A 13418-nucleotide genomic window follows, 5' to 3' on the forward strand; every position below is an offset into this window, starting at 1 on the left:
TTACAATCTACGACGGATGCAGTACCGTCGCAGAATCGTGTGTCCCCAACCTATTTCGCGACGGGTTGGAATTGACTTATACTAGAAATGGCGACGGTTAAAAACTGTCGTGAATATGCTTTGATTTTTTATTTTTGTTCGCGACGGTTAAAAACCATCGTGAACTTCAGTTTGAATTCTCTTTTCAGTTTTTGGTTGCGACGGTTTCATACCGTCGTGAGTTTGAAATCAAACCATCATAATTTTGATTTACAATATTCCATTTTTTTTATTTAAATTATTATCATCTCGAATTTTTTATTATTTATATTATTTTTTAAAATATTACTTTTTTAATTATTATTATTATTATTTTATTCTTCTAATATCATGTAAGCATTATAATATAAAAAAAATAATTAAACTTAATTTTTATCTGTATAAACAAATGGCACCTTCGTGCAACTTTTAATGAGTATTGTTCAAAATTTTACAAGAACTATTGGGCTTGTGATTAATCCAGCAAAATGCAAATTGTGTTGGGGTGGGCTGGATGAGGAGGTAAGGAGAAGGATCAAAGACATCACCAATTTCAATATGGGGCAGCTACTTGTGAGGTACCTTGTAGTACCTCTAACAAGTAAGAGACTTAACATTAAATAGTATCTGCCTTTTATTGAAAAAATTATTAGAGTCAGGCATTGATCATTTAGACTGCTGAGCTATGCGGGTAGGATTCAATTGGTGCGTACTATTGCTTTTACCATCGCACAATACTGGATGCAGTGTTTACCACTGCCCAAGCTTGTGATTCAGCACATTAATAGCATCTGTAGGTCATTTATAAGGACAAGAGGTCCTAATGTGAAGAGAAAAAGTTTAGTGGTCTGGAAAGCTGTCTGTAACCCGATCAGCCAAGGTGGTCTTAACATCCCTAATTTGGAGAGATGGAACAAGGCTGCAATGCTGAAGTGTCTTTGGAATGTTTGTAAGAAATCGGATAACCTTTGGGTTAAGTGGATACATACGTACTACTTAAAGAACAGCGATCCGTTGGTGATGCCTATCAGTAAGTCCTGGTCTTGGATTGCCCAAACTGTTTTGGGAAATAAAGATACTATTGTGGTGTACCCTCAAGTATGGGAGAAACAAATGCAGAGTAATAGATTCTCAATGAAAGTGATGTATCAGGCTCTTGTGCAGGATGATAACGTAGTGCCATGGAGATTTCTGATGTGGAGAAATTGTGTTAGGCCTAAGACAATCATTACCTTGTGGTTAGTATACCAAGGGAAACTAGCAACCAAGGATAGACTTGTGCGTTTTGGAATGCTGCAAAATAACATTTGTAGCTTATGCAGAGATAAGGAAGAAAGCATTCAGCACCTGTTCTTCGAGTGCCGAGAAACTAAACCTATTTGGAAAGCAATCCTTAATTGGCTTGAGATAATGCATGACCCTAAAGGGTGGCAGGAGGAGTTCCCTTGGATTCTGAATACTACAAACAGGAAGGGATGGAAAGTTGCTGCATTGAAGCTTGCAATAACTGAAACCTTACATGAGGTTTGGTTGTATAGAAACAGTGTTATTTTTAAAAAGAGAAAGAATACAAAGATTGTGGATAGCATTATAGAGAAAATTACTTATAGTGGGTGGATATCTAAACACTTTAGGAGACACATAGCAATCCTTATGATGTAGAGCAGTTTTATTTTGTCTTGTAAGAGGGTTGGAACCTTGAGTTCGGCTTGTAATCAATGCTTTTTTGAATTAATATATTCCTTTTGATTAAAAAAAGAATGACACCTTCCTTTAAAATGGACATAATGTACATTGAACTACAGTACGATTCCCTATATTTTATTACACATTTCTAGCTCACACTCGTCACGTCACGATACAATGAAAACTACCTTTCTAATCTAAGATCATAAGTATTGTCGAAGGATCTCCCCACTCATAGACTTCATTTCTTGTAGATTTTCTTGAGCAAGAGATTTAACTCAAAGCTCCACATCCTCAAACAGTTCACCGAGGCAGGGGATTTTTTTCCTAATAATACTAAATATTCTTCTTTCAAGTTATCTCCAAAATGTTTAATAGTTCTCAGGCGATCAGGCCCAATATTCTAGTCCGCGTCTTCTCACTACGTGTCTGCATCAAAACCTGCCAAAAAAACCAAAATATTCAGCTGCCAGAGAATGTTGATAACTTGAAAGGGTTGTTTTACTCAAAATTCCAGAAAAGGTCAGTCAAAAATTGCATGCATTATTCAACTTAGATGAATTTTATAAGAAACTTTATCCTGGTATATTATTATTGGTATTATATACTCAGCACAACATCAATTGCGAGTACACCCAAAATAGAAATGACTAACAATACCTCGTGGTTCAAAGGTTACAACAAAAGATTAGAACCAGCTGTGACAGCCATTTGGCCGATGCAAATGCCAAGTAGGTCATCAAATTCCTTCACCATGCCATAATGTTTTTAACTAAATGAGGACTTTGACGGCGAAGATCAAGAGCAACCAAGCAAAAGTAAAAAATATTTCCACATAATGCCCCGATAGATGATCTATCCATTGTACCAATAAATGTTGCCAACATATTAAAAATAACTGTTAAGCTTTTATCCCTAGCTTCAACAGTAGTAGGATATAGTTTTAACAACGACGGCAAGGTAAGGCGTACCTGTAATAAAATGATTTTGAGTTAGACAAATAGGAACTCATTTCAAACTAGCACAGCCAAACAATACTTATGTTACAGCAAGCCTTATTGGAATTTTTCTTGCAATAAGCTTTCGTAATCTATGAGCTCGGGATTCCACTTTGGGATATATTCCTGAAACATATTAGGGATGAAGCTTCAGCCAATGCTTTTGGACCAAGAACATTGATCAACGCATCAGATGTTCTAAGGCAGCTAGAAGTCACAGCCAAGTTATGAGATGTAATACATCTTGTAATAGATCCAAGGCGTACACATTATATACGATTATAATTTATTTTAATATGAATATAGTCCCTATATGAGATGAAAAAAATTATACTTTAACAAATTCAACAAACAATAACAGAAAATCCAGCATTATAATTCCATAGTTTTCTGTAGGTGTATTTTCACTTAATTCATTTGGCTTAGGTATACCAAATACTTACTGATACCAATTCAATAGTCTAAACTTCTCAATTTGTATGTTCCTTATACTTGTGTTGCATGTCTCTAGCCAATCTGTAGATCTTTAATATAACATATATTACTGTAGATGATGGCTGTGAAGTGATGTGATGATTCTAATTTTTTCAAATATATTTCAATTTCTCCTCAAACCAGATAAAGATAACAGTCATGACACATTTTGACCCTTCATTATATGTTTTGTGTAATCAAACCACAAATATGTATTAAACCGCATCCGAGTCCTCTGACGACTTCAAATATGATAGCAGGAGAATATAATACCCAGTTTTCCTAAGTTGCACAGTAAAGAAAACTTTCAAAACTATATAAATCTTAGAATTTACAACTCTCATATGAAAAGGAACTTGGATCTATAATGGTAGAATAGACAATCCTCCCATTTTCAATCTATCTATTACCATTATATCTTTTCTTTAGAGTCCAGGCACAAATTTTATGTTATTTCAACACTCTCTCGTTTGCCTGTGACTCGACTATAGGTCAATCATGATAAGCATTATTGAACCTTGCAAGAATTGTCAATGTTATGCAAAGTATAATTTTGGATGTTTTGGTTACACTATTTTTTTTTATCTCATCTTGGGACTATATTCATATTAAAATAAATTATAATCACAACAAATTCAACAAACAATAATAGAAAATCCAACATTACAATTCACATCAAAACAGAGGCGAAAGGAGGAAAGAAATTTGGATGAGGCAATTTACCGAACAGTTGGCGCGCAATGGTAACGTCAACTATTTGATGCCGATTCGTAAATCACAAGCTGCAACAACAACAACAATCATCAACAACAACAACAATTCAACATAATGAAGTGAATGAAATGAAGCAAAAAAGAAGCGAAAATTGGTTGAAACATTCTATCGAACACTTGCGGGCAAGACTAAAAGCTGTATTTTCTGCATTTTTACAGGTAAATTCTCTTCCAATTCAACTTCATGATACAGTATACTCGCCGTAACTTAGGTTAGAGTCAAAGCTTGAACCAAAACGTAAGCAATTCCAAGTCATACATGAACCAAACACAAACTGAGCTGAACCAATTTTGAACTCAAACTGAAACTGAATCCAAAATATGAATTATCTGTATACTGAATTCTCCATGCAGGAAAATCAAGATGACTCCTAACGGGTCCTAAACTAGTAGAAGGTCAGGTTCAGGGCCTTTGCAACCTGAGAGAAAAATAATATGTTTGAACCTGAGTCCAAAAGACCTTGAGTTTGTTTTTGAACCCCCCCAGAGAAATTAGAAGGGAAATGGAGCTTCTTTCTCTAAAACAGATTACAGCCGGCTAATCTAATTATGTTTGTAAATTGATAACCTCACTATAATACTACATTGCAACAGGACAAGAACACTAGACCCGGCTGCTGCACCAAAACTCCAAATACGCATTTGGACCGGATAAGCAATCCCGGACCGAGGCGGTGCTAGCTCCACAACTAGACAGAACCAATAAAGCACCGATAACAACATCTGCTCTATTACTACATCAATCTATTACACACATCTTGACATCAAAACAAAGACAAATTAAACAAAACCAACATTAACCCGCTTTAATTCAATTCCATCTTAATTAACCACTTTGATATGTCACAACAGACACCAAAGATAATGCAGTTCAACAATAAACAAGAACAAACAATACTTTAAATATCAATGCATTCTAAACCTTCCACTAAAATACCAGAATCAAATTTAAGTGGCTGACAAACCAGCTTCAAAGGCTTCCACTTTGAACCAAATATCATTCTCTTCATTGATTTGATTTGATACACCACAAAACATTACAGAGTTAAGACAACATATATAATCAACAACAACAAAAAAAGTGACATTGTAGTTAGCTATTTAAAAATTTTAGCATAAAATGAACTCATATTGTCTTATATTTTTTCAGCAAAAGGAATCAAAATTACAATTATTCTTTAAATTGGTCATATAAATTAAATTATGTTTGCAATGTTTAACTTTTTTTAATAAGTTCTTTGTATTAGTGATAATGTTATATTTGTTTTAGAATAAAAAAAAGATAGAAGTTAGATGAAGTTCCAAAAAATTCCAAGTTATTTTAATGAATTGACTCACCTCAAAGGGGTATAATATGAATAACACATCATTGAAGTGTGTTTCACGTGTAGAGAGCATATGAATCAGATGCTGCTACCACATTATTAAGAATTAAATAATAACTTTAAATTATTTCACAGTTTCATTCCTTAACACAAGGTATCTAACTATATTCTATTATACTATATGATCAGATTATACTCAAAACATTCATAGTGCAAGTTGAGAGAGGCATCTCAAAATCATGCATTATTGAAAGAATTCTCAGAAATAGCATGTGACTAACATGATACTAATATTATATAAACAAATCAAGTAACTAAGATCATGGGTGAGAATAAAGCATCATTCTTCTTTTCCCCATTGTGTCCAATCAATTGCCATAACTAGCTGGTACCAACTAGAAAATGCATAAGCCAAAGTATTCTCCTGCAACAGAACCTTTCACACTTCTCATATTTCAAATTGCAGCCTTCAGGATTCAGCTTTTATTGATTATGAATTTGAGTTTCAATCAAAGCAAAAGAGTTTCCAGAGATGTTAAAACTGCACATGTTTCTGTAATTGCTAATTACAAACTATTTACAATATGAATATGAAAATCACTTAAACCCAAATGAAACAAAAAATGTATTTTTTTTTTTTTGCAAAATTGCCATGTTTACTGCTGTTACATAATCAATCTTCCAACTCTAAAGTTTTCTTACGTCTGCGCGAATTTCTATTGAATTGAACATTGAATTCACTAAGCTAAGACTTCTAATCACAGAAACATTCTCAAAACCAGAATTTAACCTAGACCCAGTTATCCCTAAGAAGTGAGAACCCAAAAGCTACAAATTATCCTCTCCTTACATCTATCGCATTAAATTTACCATAAACAGACTCAAAAATAACTATTTATACCCACGGGTTTAATTTGTATACACTTTTGATGCGAAAAGTTCAATTAAATCAGTAAATCACAACCAATCAAATAAATAACCAAGAAAATTAAAACAACAAAAGACAGCAAAATACATTCAGCCATACGTACCGGCAAATATGAGACATTCTTTTTTGGACTTTCACTCCACTAACACTATAACAAAAGCAGCAGTGAAAGTATCGCCAGCTCCGGTTGTATCAATGACTGTTTTAGCAAAAATGGCAAGTTGCTGAATTGGTTCTTCTCCTTCTATGAAAAGGGCAGATCCTTTGGCATCAGAAATGTAATCAACTGGAAAGAAGTGACCATAGTGCAATACAATACTAAGTTATTGTATAGATTATAAGAAGATGCAAAAGTTGAGAATTACAAATCCATCCCATACAACACACTTACAGAATTTCCAGGTTTAATTTCAGTTGAGGTTCTTAATTGCAAGACACGGTCCGCATCCTCCTCTTTGCTTGCATATTGCTCACCATATCTTCTAGTGTCCAATATTCTAGCTACATAATTATGAGGACCATACAAGAATGCAAAGATTCTAGCTGCAGTATTTAATAGAAACAATGGCTCGATGAAAATATTAAGATTAAACATTATAAAAGCATGTTAACAAAATAGCTCATGGATGCCGCAACTCTTTCAGAAACATACATAGCAGATATTCTTCTAGGCTGAGTACAAATTATGCTACATAGAGCTCCATGCGCAACTTCATTCTCAGATTCTAAAGTGCAGCTTCAATCTCCATATGCTTGTTTAAGCTCTAACTAATGCACCATTACCTATAAGCATATATCTCGTTATTGTACGTCTAAAACTAACTATCAAATGACCAATACAAAAATAAAAAGGGGTGAAGTAGAATACTAACCATCCAACCCAAACTGTGATGTTTTGTAAGCCATGTCGTCCAAAGTATCTTGCACTGTAATCTGCTCCCTAGTACTGACATGGCGATCCACATAGTTGGTGCAAGTTCACTGAACATATATAATTTGTATACACTTTCGATGTGAAAAGTTCAATTAAATACACGGGTTTTAAACCCCGTGTATCCACTGAATGGAAACCAATTTTACGGGGGTTTTAAACCCCTCTAAAAGTTATTTAAAATATTTAAAATTCATACCTTTTTTATTGTTATTATTTCAACTGACTTTGACATGATTTTATAAGGAAACATGCCATAAGTCAACCAATATCTTTTTTATAATTATTATTTTTACCCATCGTTAAAATACATAATAATCTTTGTTAAAAACAAAATTATAATAATAACGTACATGTATTCCTAAATGAAATAATACAAATTAAAATTCAATATATTATTAGGAAAAAATAATAACAACCCAGACAAAGCACTTATCTAAAGAGGGACTATGCCTATTCTATTACAGAGCTAATGAGAATGTAGAAAAGAATTACATTAATAATTAGCCATTGATTCAAACCATTTAGGAATAAAAACTGAACAACACTTCTAATGAATCTAGAAACGAATGTGCTTTGCTTGACTCATACAGAAACATATCCATTCTGCAACTAGAAAACATCATTTGATAAAGAGGGAGAAATACTATTGATTTCAAAGGAATGTAAATTTGACACCTTAAATATTCTTCTCATCCACTTTACCACTTTTCTCCATAACTAGCTCTTCTTTTTAAGCTTCCATTACCTTTAGTTTCCAAAAGCTGCTATTATATACCATAATCATCTATAAAAGAATACAACAACTTCAATATCATATACTAAAAAGTAAAAATCAATATCGAACTAAATTTAACTAATGAAAATAATGGCAGAGAATATACTTACTGTTGCCAATATTGCAATAACGATTTTGTGACATTTCTATCTTTTGATCAACCTTTACCGGTCTTTTGAAAAAAGTACAATTAGGAGCAAACAGTAGGAGTTATTTCAAACCAACTAAATTGAATGATACAATAGTTATTTTCAATAAATTTATTGAGCAAGCATCTCTAGACTAGCAGTAAAATATTAATTAACAAAGTCACATCTTTTATCCTTATTAATCTAGTGACAAATCATGTATGTACGAGTAAATTATCAATAACTAAATAATACAGAATATAATATTTGGAATTGTCTGTCTCAGACTACTGTTTGTCTCTGAAATATCAAAAAATGAATGCACTTAATCCCTTTATGGTATTTGGCCCTTGCTATAAACTATCTCTTCATAATAAACATTAATAAATCTTGGGAGTTTGTCTTAAACAAATTTCATATTAAGAGCACAATGTCAATCATTAGAAAAATGGTACTCCAGTTAATGCATCAATAGAAAGGATACAGGGGATTCCATTGAAGACTAAAAAGAATCAAAGACTTAGGTTCCAGCCACCTACACATTCATTCAATTAATATTTCCATATTTAATAGTTTGTTTTTCTCTAAATAAAGAAAACATCACCAAATAATTAGTAAGACTATATTTTCCTTCCTTCTAAACATCAATAATCTAATAAGACAATTACTAATGAATGTTGAATTTACACAACATAGACTTCAGGTTCCTTCCTTACTTTAGGTAGCCAATAAAAGCAAATACCAAACAACAATCAACAAATAGTAATAGAAGCAATTGCCAAATTGTAAGATGCAAAGGTTGAGCCAAATATCAGAAAATGCACTCTAATTCCTTCTTGGTTTCAAAATTCATAATAAATAGGAAAAAAATTGTTTGATTACTACATTGGTAAGTAAACAGCAAACATAATTGGAAATCAACAAAACACATAGTAAATAAGGCAAAGTAAACTACAAAAAATTGAAAATGTCATTCAAATTCAGAGAGTTGGAGATAGAGAAAAAAATATATGGATAAATTGATAGTACACATCAGTTACAAATTCCGAAGACCTTACCATTATTTAATGTGCTAATCACCTTCGCAGGACCCAGCAAAACAAACATTGGCACTACAGTAAACCTGAGAAAGCAAAATCAACACATAATTAGAAAGATAAAATAGCGCATCTAATTCATATTGGATGTTATGGAATTATGGAAACTGAAACCCCAAATCCCCAATTTAGAAAACCTAAAAAAAGTAACAAAAAAATAATCAATAACAAATGTAGGAAATGATAAAAAGAGAAGAAATTTGAAAATTAAAACTCTACCAACCAAAAAAGGTTAATCACAAACGTGAAGGAGGACGGAAAAATTAACCGAAAAAGAAAGATGGAAAAGAAAAATTAGAAGAGGAAAAAGTGACTCTAGCGGGAAAGATGAAATCAAACACGACGTGGAGGAAACAAGTGAGTCAAGCGTGGAGGAGAAAGGGAAAATCAAAAGAAAATGGGTGAAATTATATGTGAGTGGAAAAGGTTGAAAAGGATGAGTTCATTTCAATAAGAAGAAAATGGGATGAAATTGAACTTGGGGAAAATTTGGGAACATTTAACACAGTTATCGAAACCCCTTCCTTTAATTAATCCAAATATTTCTAAAACAGAGTTAATCTTTTTTCTTTACCAAAAAAAAGGGTTAAAAATTAAAACTATAATTTTATGAAGTAATTTAGGGTCGGTTTTTAAAAACCCTGCACTTTAACCTCTTTTACTTGGGTGTTTCCTTTTTTTAAGTAAATTGAGGCTCTTTTTTAAAACTCCTACACTTTAACCTCTTCTATTTAGTATATTTTTTGTAGTGAGTCTAACACAGTTCCAAACAGTTTAGCAACTAACTTACTCTAATAACATGTAACCAACTTATAACAGTTTAAACTAACTGAATCAAACAGTTCCACATTCCCATAACTAACCCTCAATTCCAACTGACAGTTAATTAGTAACTAACTGTTTGTAACTAATTTCTAAACAACATAACTAACTTAACGAACTTCTAAGGGATTCCTAACTAACTCCTAACCATCACATAACCAATTTATAATAGAATCTCTAACTACCCTCTAAGAACCTCCAATAGAATCACTAGAAGAATCAGAATTGTGATGAATCAGTTACAAACAGGAGGAAAAAAGGGAACAAACCTTTCATCATCTCTTCACTTCGTCCACCATTTTCTCATCACTTTCACTTTCTTCATTCTTGAAGGTCCTCTCTTCACTTTCTTCATCTCTTCACTTCGTCCACCATTTTCTCATCTTCAACCTATCATCACCTTCAATCCTCTCTTTATCATCTCTTCCCTCGACACACACCATTCATCTTCAATCACTCTCAATTCCCTCACTCTTTCTCTCACCATTGTTGTGCGAGACTTCACCTCGAAGTCTCGTTTCAACTGAGCTTAGCCTCCATTGACTCTACTCTCTCAAGAACGCACAACACGCATTCATCTCTCTCACTCGCAGAAAGCATAACTAACAACAACCTCACCACATACATTCGACGCACATCACCTTCATCGGGCGCTCAATCTCGCAGCAATTACCTCTGGTTTTCCTCAGCAATTATCTTCAACCTTCATACTCCCCAGGTAAACGCTATAATCTTTCGATTCTCACATTCTTTCTCATGCCAGCTTCTAATTGGATCGAATTTGTAGTGTAAACCGGTTGATATCATTTAGGTTTTTTGTTCGTTTCGTTTTGAGGATTAGAGAGTGAGAACGAGAGATTAATGACGAATCACGTTAGGCTAAACTCGAAATTAGGAAGAAGAGGTCTAAGATGGTGGCTCACGGTGGTCGGCGGCGTAAACCGCTCGCCGGAAACTGTTCTTTTTCTCGAGCGTGCGACAGCTGGAAATTTGTTGAAATTAAGATGATAATCTTTCTTAAGAGGAAGAAAAGAATGCGATTGAAGTGATTTGGTGAGGATCAGGCCTCCGCCGCCGCCGTGGGCGATTCCCGGCACGGCGGTGGCGATTTTCGGCGAGCAGTTTCAGAGAGAGAGAGAGAGAGAGAGAAGTGAAGGCGTTTGTTACGATTTTTTATTTATTATATATTATTTCATTTAGTGTAAACATTTATGTAAACATTTATATATTTATTAATTGATTACTTTTTTTAATTAATATATCACTTTTTCTGTAGTGGGCCATGGCTACAAGCGGAAGCGGAAGCGGCAACGATCCAAACAAGAATTACAATCCGGAAAAAATCCCAAAAACGAAGTTTATAGCGCAACCGGAACTACCTTCGAATTCAGATAAGAGTCCAAAGAAGAGCAACACAAGTAGCAAATTTATCAAAATGACCAAACCCGACCAAACTTACAAATGCAAAACCTGCAATCGAGTTTTTGCCAGTGGAAGTGCATTAGGTGGGCATAGGAAAAGTTGTAAGGATACTGAAAAATAGAGTAATATGTTAAATGTATCATTGTGGACTTTTACAGGTAGGTGGGCATAGGAAAAGTTGTAAGGATACTGAAAAATAGAGTAATATGTTAAATGTATCATTGTGAACTTTTACAGTATAATAGTATAATGTCAGCTTATGCTACCTTGCTAATTGTTAATTTTGATTAATGAATGTGAATAGAAAATCAAATATTATCATTCGTAAAACGAAATATATACATAAAAGTGGTAAAATAAATACATATAGTTCATTTGAGGTATGTATTGTTCAACAATAACAAAAACCTTTATTTTATTAATAATAAAGTCAAATTCACGAGTCAAATTATATATAAAACTAATATATTTTTCAAAACTAAAAAAGGGTTTAAATAATTTTTTTTAGAAGAATTTAAATGTCTCTAGTTGAATTTAGTGATGTATATTCAAAAGGTGATTTTACAAAAAAATAACATCTCTTTTTATAATCTACTTTAATACTAACATAGAAGTAATCATCAATCAAGTAATGTATGACAATATGGTTATTAAAATCGCGATTTAAATTTTAAAATCTTTCGATTTTAAAATAATGCAAGATCCCGACGACAGAAAGGACAATAAAGTTATGATATTTTCAGTTACTACTTTTGGTATTTTACTACCTTTTTGAAGAGTAATATTTAGTTATATATAGTCTTAGTCTTAAGAATATTGACTAACCTAACATGTCACTAATTTACCATTACAAATATGAAATTAACCATTGACCTGAACATGGATCCAGCCAAATTCTTTAGTCATTCTCTTACCATCAATCAAGTTTCGCATAGTATTCGTATCTTTCCACTTACCCAGAGTTATACAAATTAGCCATTATTACATAACTTACAGAACTTTATGGAATAGTATCTAATAACTTGGTAGTTGCAACCTTTCCGAGTTCAACATTTCCATGGATCTTACAAGCATTAAGCAAAGGACCAAAGTTCCGACTTGGACTTTAGTTGACATCGCCTCAACTGCGTCTAAAGTCATGTTAAGTTGGCAAACTCATCTTAGAAGATCTACCAAACAAGTAATATATTGTTCAATTGTAAGAGTTATTCTAAAATTTGTTTGTATACTTTTTAAGTACTTTAATCCATCTTATATCAATGGCATATATTTCTATCCTCTATGAAGTTGTCATTTTTTCAAAGAGCTATATAGGGCCGACCAAACATAATTGGAGGTCTAAGGTGAAATTTAAATGAAATTAAAAAAAAAACAAAAATATAATTTTTATGATTAATGTTAGTTTTTGTTGTGTATAAACAATAATAGAGTTTTAATAGGTTATGGTGGAGATTTGATTCTATGCTTTAATACCCATGGTTGTGTAGAAATTGTAATTTTGATGTTGTTGATGAATGTTGAAATTGATGAATGATTTGTTGAGAAATTGATGCAATTGGTGTTTGTTTATGAATAGTTATTTGGTACCAATGATAGACCTGAAAAATCATAACTTAAAATGATGTTTTGATATGTAAGAGTTGAGTTTTTGGGGTTTTGGGGAAAAAAACTCGTAACAGTAAAATTGCAAAATTTTGGTTATGGTTCAGTGATGTAACCGGTTACATGTTTTGAGGTAACCGGTTACATCCAATAAAATTGGGGCTTTTGGGTTACTGTAAGTAAGGTAATCGGTTACATGTTTTGAGGTAACCGGTTACATGGTAACGAAAATGGCATTTTTGGCTACTGTAACTGATGTAACCGGTTACATGATTTGAGGTAACCGGTTACATAGTAAAAAATTTGGGTAACAGGGGAAAATTTAGGGGATGTAATCGGTTACATCCTTAGATAACCGGTTACATTGCTGAAGCTGATAGATTTCCAAACTTTGAAAATTCGTATCTTTTGACTCGGGTGTTCGTTTGACGCAATG

General features: G+C 33.0%; 1 long non-coding RNA gene across 11 annotated transcripts; it reads right to left on the reverse strand.

Annotated features, from left to right (window-relative positions):
* Window positions 1-1201: 1201 nt before the first annotated feature.
* LOC131622234 (uncharacterized) lies at window positions 1202-11158 on the reverse strand. Of its 11 annotated transcripts, XR_009289791.1 has the most exons (10): window positions 10228-11157; window positions 9098-9162; window positions 8524-8574; window positions 8022-8083; window positions 7075-7920; window positions 6594-6985; window positions 6306-6488; window positions 3900-3958; window positions 2365-2675; window positions 1221-2145 (listed from the first exon to the last, which is right to left on the reverse strand). It is a non-coding gene; the product is annotated as an uncharacterized LOC131622234 (long non-coding RNA). The 11 variants fall into 11 exon arrangements; XR_009289794.1 differs by adding an exon at window positions 2676-2828 and having other exon boundaries at window positions 1202-2145; window positions 2365-2559; window positions 8022-9162; window positions 10228-11158; XR_009289790.1 differs by having other exon boundaries at window positions 1210-2145; window positions 8524-9162.
* Between the last annotated feature and the right edge of the window lie 2260 nt (window positions 11159-13418).

This window comes from Vicia villosa, unplaced genomic scaffold, assembly GCF_029867415.1.
Source record: "Vicia villosa cultivar HV-30 ecotype Madison, WI unplaced genomic scaffold, Vvil1.0 ctg.000025F_1_1, whole genome shotgun sequence".
Taxonomy (NCBI): domain Eukaryota; kingdom Viridiplantae; phylum Streptophyta; class Magnoliopsida; order Fabales; family Fabaceae; genus Vicia; species Vicia villosa.